Consider the following 9,171-nt stretch of genomic DNA (forward strand, 5'->3'; position numbering starts at 1 on the left):
AAACAATAACAACAACAACACAACAACATTTGTTTTAAACATAGCATCATTGCCATCAATATTATAATACCAATATATCAGGGCAGCACTAATTTAATTGGTATAGTTATCACAAGTCTTATAAAGGGACAGATAAACAGTGTTAATTGCATACAATAGACTACTGCTATACTGATACCTCAGTCTTAAAATAGAGACAGCGCGTAGTAAGGGTTACTTACTCTCATGTCCAACACGTTCCGAGTGTTCTCCTCCTAGTTTCTTTCTGATAGCTTTGGGCTATTAAGAATAGCATTGCCAACTGCTTTCAAAGCCATTATCTTGTGTAATGTACAAGCTACAATAATAAACTGGGTTGTAACTCCACGAGACCGATCATTAATAACAGTTTATGTTAATTGATTTCAAAATCGTCATTATGACGTAATTTTTTTAGTGCTTTGCTGGGGCGGGGTTTACCCGCCAAACACAAATCAGCTGGTGCTAAAGTGGGTTAGGTGAAAAGAGATGGTAAAAACTACACATCAAAAAAGGCGAAGAGAGTCAGTTTCTTTCGAGACAAACGGTCGAGATACCGACAGAGGAGCTTATTATTCAGCTAGTAAGACTGTATAATGGAAGACAGAAGGTAACAGGTTTATGCAAGGTAAGACAATGGGTGTGGCCACTTACAATCTTGAATACAAATAAATAGAACTTCATCTGAGTAGAAATTGAGAGCATATCCTAAATATTTTGTAATTTGTCATCAAGTATATTAACTAAACAATGAAATACCAATCATTTTTATGTTTAGTAAATGTGTATTATCCATGTGTATATTGTAATATGTCTCTCTTATTGGTAATCTGTTTACATAGAGATAGAGCTGTTAGCTGCTCATGGTATTTTACTACCTCCAAACATGCAAGGATTGACAGATGATCAAATTGAAGACCTTAAACTCAAAGATTGAATACGCTGAGACATGTACTCCTAGTGGGGGAGTCTTAGAAGCTCCTGATCCAATGGACGCAGGAATGGAAAAGGTAGAGCGAGAGACTTTTTTACCTTTTTAGGTACCTTAGTTAATAGTATAATATATACATGTATGTTTGGATGTACATAGTATTATCTATAATATTTTAGTTGGGCGGGGAGAAAGGAATGCGAGGAGAGGCCTTTGTTCATGTTGATTGCATGCACAATTATGATTGTTTAATTTGTTTCGAGTAATTTTAAAAATGCAGGTCAAGGTAGTAATGTTTATTAGAATGTATATTTCCTCTATTAGTACATATAGTGTGTTGTTTTAACAGAATAGCTACATGTAGTACATTATTTTTGTATATTACAGTAGACTATATATTGACCTGTATTGTAAGTATACCTGTAATATATATATATATATATTCATGTACTTACATACACATGTATTACGTTTATTCTAACTATTTGATTATCAAGTATTATAATAATGGTGTATTACTTACTTTAGCTCCTATTGATAAAATGAAGAAGTTTTAAGAAGAACTGTTAGTGAAGCTAAAGCTGCTATATCTAAGGTATGAATGTGTTTATAATATCACAAAGACACATGTATTGTAAATTATACTAGTTAATTGTATAAATGATTACTCAGTTATGGCTTATCAATTTGTGTAGTAAGATGTTTTGGTTGCTAGGCAACATTAAAAATACTTTTTAAGCAGTATACATATTCAGCATTACCAACTTTCTCAGTATAATCTTATTTTAGTAAAAACTCTCTCTCTCTCTCTCTTCTCAGACATTAGTAACTGGTAAGATTTGTATGACAGAAGACATAATCAGTGATGCTTTAGACAAATTGAGAGGAGCTATTATGATTGTATATCCATGAACTTACCACCTTATGATCCAATAAGACAAGAATTTGAAGCAAAGAAGATCTCAGTGGTACACAAGTAAGAGTTAATGTCATTGTAGCTTGTACATGTAATACAATATAATACTAATCGACCACAGTGAGTATAATATTATCTATTAGTATTTAATTTGTCCTTTAAAAATGAACAAAACTATAGTACCTTATACCTTTATGACTTGCCTCTAACTGCTAAATAGTTGTTATTATGTAGCATCGAAATGTTCAGAGTCTGCTCCTAACAATTAGTTATAATATTAATGTCATTTTTTGAAATACAGGCATCATTGGCAGTGTTAGAAGAATCTACAACTCAGTTATGGTGGGCGGGTAAAGAAATAAACTCGAGGCAAAAAAACTCTCTGCTTTTATTGGCAAAAATGAAAAAAGACGACTATTATAGCTAAATTACAAAGGTAATTAAAAATATGTTTATAGTAATATATTATGGTGTGCCGTTTGTGTTGAAATTAATATTGTAATAATGTAAGTGGCTTTCATATAGTAAATTGCTGTTTGTATACTTTTATACTGTTAATAGGCCATACCCTAGAGCCTAAACGATTGAGCACAGCCAGTATAGGCTACTCCCATTATTAATATTGAGACAAATGGGATGCTGTATTATACCTATGGCACACAGTTTGTGTCAAAATTATATGACAAAATAAATGGGAGTGGCTCAGTTTGTTTCCATATATAACATACCTACAATATACAACAAAAATTAGGAGCCTAACCTAACTGTAAACTTCTGCTGATGCTTGATTCTAAGAGACAGCTCGTGGTACTTGTTATCCACATTTTATAAACAGTATAAAAGTATGCAATCAATATTAATATTGCAATAATGGGTGTGCTTACTACTGGTTGTGCATCATGTGATCAGCCATTTAGTGTTTAGGTTTTTGGGATGAGGTCTATTAACAGAAAAAAATTATAGTATAATGCTGATGATGTCACTTCCACAATCATCAGAACACTTTGACACAAATGTCACATCGTACACATTGGTATATATTGTATTCAAGTTTATCACTTACACACCACACCTAACTTGATGACATGTACATTTAATGAAATACCCTTCATAATTAATTTTAACAACAACAAAACATTGTAGCTTATTTTAATGATGTACATGTACATATATGACCCTATTTGGAAAACTACAAAAAGTAAATAAATCATTTAATATTAACTAGTGTACAAGTGTTTGCTACATGTGCATTTTGTTTCATTTGCTCATTAATTTAATATTAAGATAGACCATTTATTAAATAGCAATTACTAACCCATGTTATAAAATAGTTGTTAACAACTGTATGTATGCAGACTTTCCTTTTAAAATTAAGTTTGCTCTCTTCAGTGGAAGTATGTGATTCAACGAATTTACCATTCTATGATATCCTGTTATAATAACTACCATTGTACATGTACATGTAATTTAGATATTATACTATGGATATAAGATGATGTACTGACAAATAGTTTTTGTTTTCTAGAAAGGTCAAGGTGCTCCTGGACGAGAACCTGTTTTTCTCTGAAGAAGAAAAGAAGCACATGATGGCTTATGCATATCGCAAGCAAGAAGAAATGAAGGTCAGCATTAACTATAGCAAATACAGTATTGTACATGTTTTAGTAATGTGTGTAAGGCATTCATGATAACAATACAATCCATTAGAGTCACAAATGACTTTGTATTGGGTGATTTCACATTGGAACCTCTATAATAATTATAGACACACTTGAGTTTATATGTCCTAATATGGAAATTTACTTAATGTTCTAAAATATGCGTGGAATTCTAATGTAGCTAGATATTGGATGAGTCTGTGCTATATTAGTTTACTCGATGTCTATTCAAAATGATTTTGAAATTTTATAGATTATAGTCAGTGGTATATCTGTCTATAGTCTTTTGATCTAGAATTGATCCTATCACACTGGACTATTAAAGAAGCTCTTTAAGTCTATTTCTTGTTTTGTCTTAGTCTTTCTCCAAAGGTTCTAACTCTTCCACAATGTACATACCATAGCTTGAAATGTTCTACATGAATAAACTGTCTTTTTTATCTTTTGTTAGTATCATTTGAACCTTATAATGATAAAGGTGCTTCTCTAAGCCATTACATGCCATTATCAAAATTGACTAATGAAGAAGCACTTTTTTGGTTACTATAAATAGCCTTAGCAATGTAGTGTTCAATATGTTCTATTTTTGGATATTGTGTCTATTAATTAGACAATGTATTACCTTTAATGCAATAAAGTTAAAAGTGAAAAGGTACATATAGTACATTTCTGGACAAGTGGACTTTAGCAAAAGTACTACTGCTGTCATAATTATTAGGGACATGAACTTGTTGTTAATTATAATATGCTAATGTTATGTCCACAACATTGCTAGTCTAATTACTTATACAGATACTTATACTATAACTTATTCTTTTTTATGGAATTGACGAAAAAAGTCCCACATAAAATCTCCTGGGAACACTCATAATCTTCCCCATAATATTACAATGATAATCATGTATGGCATGGTACAGTTTTTATTGACTTAGCACCTTTTGTGTTTGTTCAGTAAAAATCCATTAACCACAACAACTTATGCTTACATTACAGTGTAGTGTTTTACTTAAGACAAGTGCTTAACTTAAGATTGTGTCTACAAATGAGGTTCCACTGTATTTATGCATATGAACTACTCTTATTGTGATGTAAAAAGTCATTATTATGTAGAAACTGGAAGCTGATGAAGAAGATGCTTATATGAATAGTGAATGACTGAACCCACAGTCTCTTAAAAGATCCTTTCAAGGATTAAATGATACTAAGTTGGAGACCGAATAAACAAATTTAACCTACATACTATATGACATATTAATTATAATATATATGTAATGGATAGCACAAACTGTTTACTGTGGTCTACGGTATTTGTCCAAAAATAATTGTATTGTTGTAAAGAGTTTTTTCTGTGCACCTAGCCACATAATATTAAATGTCACAATTAGTATTTCATCTTAACCATTATTTATAGATATAATACTTACTACACACACTAATGTTCATTCACATTGTAACAGAATGTTACAAGAATATAAGATTTTATGATAAAAAATATACAAAACACGGAGTCCTTCAGTCACAAGTATACAATAATTCTCAAGTTACACAATTACAATGAAGTCATATAACGTGACCTTTCTTGACCCTTAACTGGTTAAACACACCTACTATATCAGATGACAATATTTTGTTAACAGGACTACCGTGTTAACATGTGATATGTGATGTTACAAGAATATAGGAATTTATGATAAAACAACAATACAAAACATGGAGTCAGTTAGTTTTACAAGTATATAATAGTTCTCAATTTCACAATATAAACTCTGACCACCATAGCTGGGCCTTACCATAGTTGTGGTACATGTCTGCATTTCGTTGCTGTAGTTTCCGAGGAGGGTAACCTTTTGCCATATAGTGCATTGAGCCTTAAGTGGTTAATCACACCCAGTATATTGATAACATTATATCATTAATAGGATTACAATGTGTTAACATGTGATATGTAGATTATAAGATTTTATGATAAAACAATTACACAAAAGATTGAGTCACACAGTATACAATATTAGTGATGTTTTCTTGCTAAAAGTGGTGCCAAGAAGAAAACTATGACATCTATCTCACAACTTTGGCTTACAATTACGATAACTGCACCTACTATCCCCTGCTACTGTACCTACTAACCCCTGCACCTGTAGCTAGACGTAGCAATAGCTTTTTAACATAGTGATCTAACCAAAGGCTTTTTTTGTATCTTCACATTGATTAATACTAACACGCCACAACTCTGCAAGCCAGTCTTCAGTAGCCGTTAAAACATTTCTTTCTGTGTCATCTGAGGTTATAACTTCTGGTGTCATCATTATGTATTAGTTGCTTTCCCTTTTACAGTACCACACCCAAAACAAACGGAATCTCATCAAAATGTCTTCAGATAATGATTCCTTTAGCACATTCTTTTACATTTTTTTTGAAAGCATTTATTTGCTTTATAAGAGCAGCTATCTTTTGGTCTTATTGAGGTCACATATGTCATTGTTTTGCAGCCAGTAATTGGTAAAAGTAGAACAAAAACACATCGTTTCCATAAATCTTCATTAAGTCATTCGCCAAGTTCTGCAACATTCAGTTATACTTCGATCAACCTTATCTGTCATCTTTAGACAAATGAGTATAAGACTAAATCCATCTGTACAATCCTTACTATGCCACTCAAAAATGTCATCTTCACTTGCTTTTTTGGTCAAAGAACCCTTTTGTGTCATACATAATCACAGTAACGCCTTCCAAAGTTCCTTTTATGGCGCTCAAACAAAGTTATGTTCTGTAGGAGTTGGACTAGAAGATGTCCTAGCAACCTCTCCACTAAGCATGGCATTGATAATGTGGATTTAACCAGAACCTGTTTTTCCTAAAACAAGAATCGACACATTCTGTCTTTCTGGAAAGGATTTTTTTTCGGTGTGGACGCCATGATAAGCCTGTCGCTGTGGGTCACAATTACACAGCAGAATGAAATTCCGTATCGATTCCGTTATGATTCACGTCCGTTTTTTTTCCTATATCAATTTCGGGCAATGATCCGTATCATTCTGTTCAATCAGAACTGATAGGTATAGTATATGGTTATGAATCAATCTGTTGATATTCTTCATAATAATAATTATAATTGTAATGAATTATATTTTCTCCTGCTATATATTATTATGTATTCAATAAAGTTGTACAATAATATTTTAAACAAAAACAGTTAACAGTTGTGTCTTTAGTTCCCTTAAAACACAATGATGAATTGATGTCTTGATGTCTTTAAAAGAGCCAAGAGAACTCCAAAACACACCTATATAATGAAGTGTAATTACAGAAATGAATATGCTGAGACATGTACTCCTAGTGTGGAATCTTAGAAGCTCCTGATCCAGTTGGACACAGGAATGGAAAAGGTAGAGCAAAAGACTTTTTACCTTTTTAGTACCTCAGTTAATAGTATAATTATACATGTATGTAACTGTTGCATATACATAGTTTGTATATAAGTTTATTGGAGGGAGAAAGAAAATGTGAGCTAGGCCTTGTGTTACATGTATATCATTATGATTGGTTTATTTTGTTTCAAGATGCAGATCAATGTGGTAAGCAAGCATTAACTATGTTATGAGAAGAATATACTTCCTCTATTAGTACATGTAGTGTTGTTTTAACAGAATATTAGTAATTGAATAGACTGTAATGTAGGTATACATTACATTGTGTAGTACATTACAGGTACATTTATTGTAGACTTATATTGACCTGTTTGTAGTATACCTGTAATATATGTGGTGTGTGTGTTGTGTGTGTGTGTGTGTGTGTGTGTGTGTGTGTGTGTGTGTGTGTGTGTGTGTGTATCCATGTAAAACTTACATACACATGGATAGGTTATTATAGCTATTCGTTAATCAAAATATTGTAATTAATAATTATTGTAATTACTTACGTTAGCTCCTATTGATAAAATGAAGGAGGTTTTAAGAAGAACTGTTAGTGAAGCTAAAGCTGCTATATCTTAGGTATGAATGTGTTATAATATCACAAAGACATATGTATCTTGTAAACTATCATAGTTACATTGTAAAAAATCATTGATGCTCAGTTATGGCTTGTAATTTGTGTAGTAAGATGTTTTTGGTTACTAGCAAACATTTTAGAAGCATTGCATAGTTCAGCATACCCACTTTCTCAATGTAATCGTATTTTATTAAAATTCTTCTCCTTCCTCTCTCTCTCTCCTCTCTCTCTATCGACATTAGTAACCTGGTAGATTTATATGACAGAAGACATAATCAGTGATGCTTTAGACCAATTGAGAGAGCTATTATGATTGTCATATCCAATGAACTTACCACCTTATGATCCAATAAGACTAAAATTTGAAGGAAAAGAAGATCTCAGTGGTACACAAGTAAGATTTAATGTGCATTGTACCTTGTACATGTAATAAAATATAATACTAATGAACAAAGTGAGTATAATATTATCTAGTTAGTATTTAATTTGGCCTTTAAAAATGAACAAAACTATAGTACATTATGACTGGCCTCTAACAACTAAATGGTTGTTATTATGTAGCATCGAAATGGGTTCAGAGTCTGCTCCTAAAATTAGTTTATAATATTAATGTCATTTTTTTGAATACAGGCATCATTGCAGTGTTAGAAGAATCTACAACTCAGTTTGGTGGGCGGGTAAAAAATAACTCGAGCAAAAAACTCTCTGATTTTATTGGCAAAATGAAAAGACGACTATTATAGCTAAATTACAAAAGGTAATTAAAAATATATATAGTAATAATTATGGTGTGCCGTTTGGTGTCCAAATTAATATTTGCAACAATGTAAGAGGCTTTCATATGGAGTTGCTGTTTGTATACTTTTATACTGTTAATAGGCCACACCCTAGAGCCTAAACGATTGAGCAAAGCCAGTAGTAGGCTACTCCCATTATTAATTTTTTGACACAAATGGCATGCCGTATTATACCTATGGCACACAGTTTGTGTCAAAATTATATGACACAAATAAATGGGAGTGCTCAGTTGTTTTCCATATATACCATACCTCTACATTTTATAAACAGTATAAAAGTATGCAGTCATATTAATATTGCAATACTGGGTGTGGCTTACTACTGTTGTGCATCATGTGATCATCCATTTAGTGTTTTAGGTTTTTGGGATGGGTCTATTAACAGAAAAAAATTATAGTGTAATGCTGACAATTCACTTCCACAATCATCAGAACACTTTGACACAATGTCACATCGTACACACTGTGTATGACATTGTATTCAATCTTATCACTGACCACACCTAACTTGATGACATGTACATTTAATGAAATACCTTTCATAATTAATTTTTAACAACAACAAAAACATGTAGCTTATTTTAATGATGTACATGTACATATATGCCCCAATTTGGAAAACTAAAAAAGTAAATAAATCATTTTAATAATATTAACTATGTACAAGTGTTTGCTACATGTGCATTTTTGTTTCATTTGCTCATTCAATTTACTTTAAGATAGACCATTTATTAAGTAGCAATTAATACCCCATTTGCATAAAATAGTTGTTAGCAACTGTTGTAATGCAGGCTTTCTTTTTTTAAAATTAGTTATTGCTCTCCTTCAGTGGAATATGTGATTCAACGAATTTACCATTCT

General features: G+C 31.8%; 1 pseudogene; it reads left to right on the forward strand.

The window, feature by feature from the left end:
• The first annotated feature begins 517 nt into the window (after positions 1-517).
• Positions 518-4,678, forward strand: LOC121392791 (annotated as a pseudogene).
• The last annotated feature ends 4,493 nt before the right edge of the window (positions 4,679-9,171 follow it).

This window comes from Gigantopelta aegis, unplaced genomic scaffold (genome assembly GCF_016097555.1).
Source record: "Gigantopelta aegis isolate Gae_Host unplaced genomic scaffold, Gae_host_genome ctg4507_pilon_pilon, whole genome shotgun sequence".
Classification (NCBI taxonomy): domain Eukaryota; kingdom Metazoa; phylum Mollusca; class Gastropoda; order Neomphalida; family Peltospiridae; genus Gigantopelta; species Gigantopelta aegis.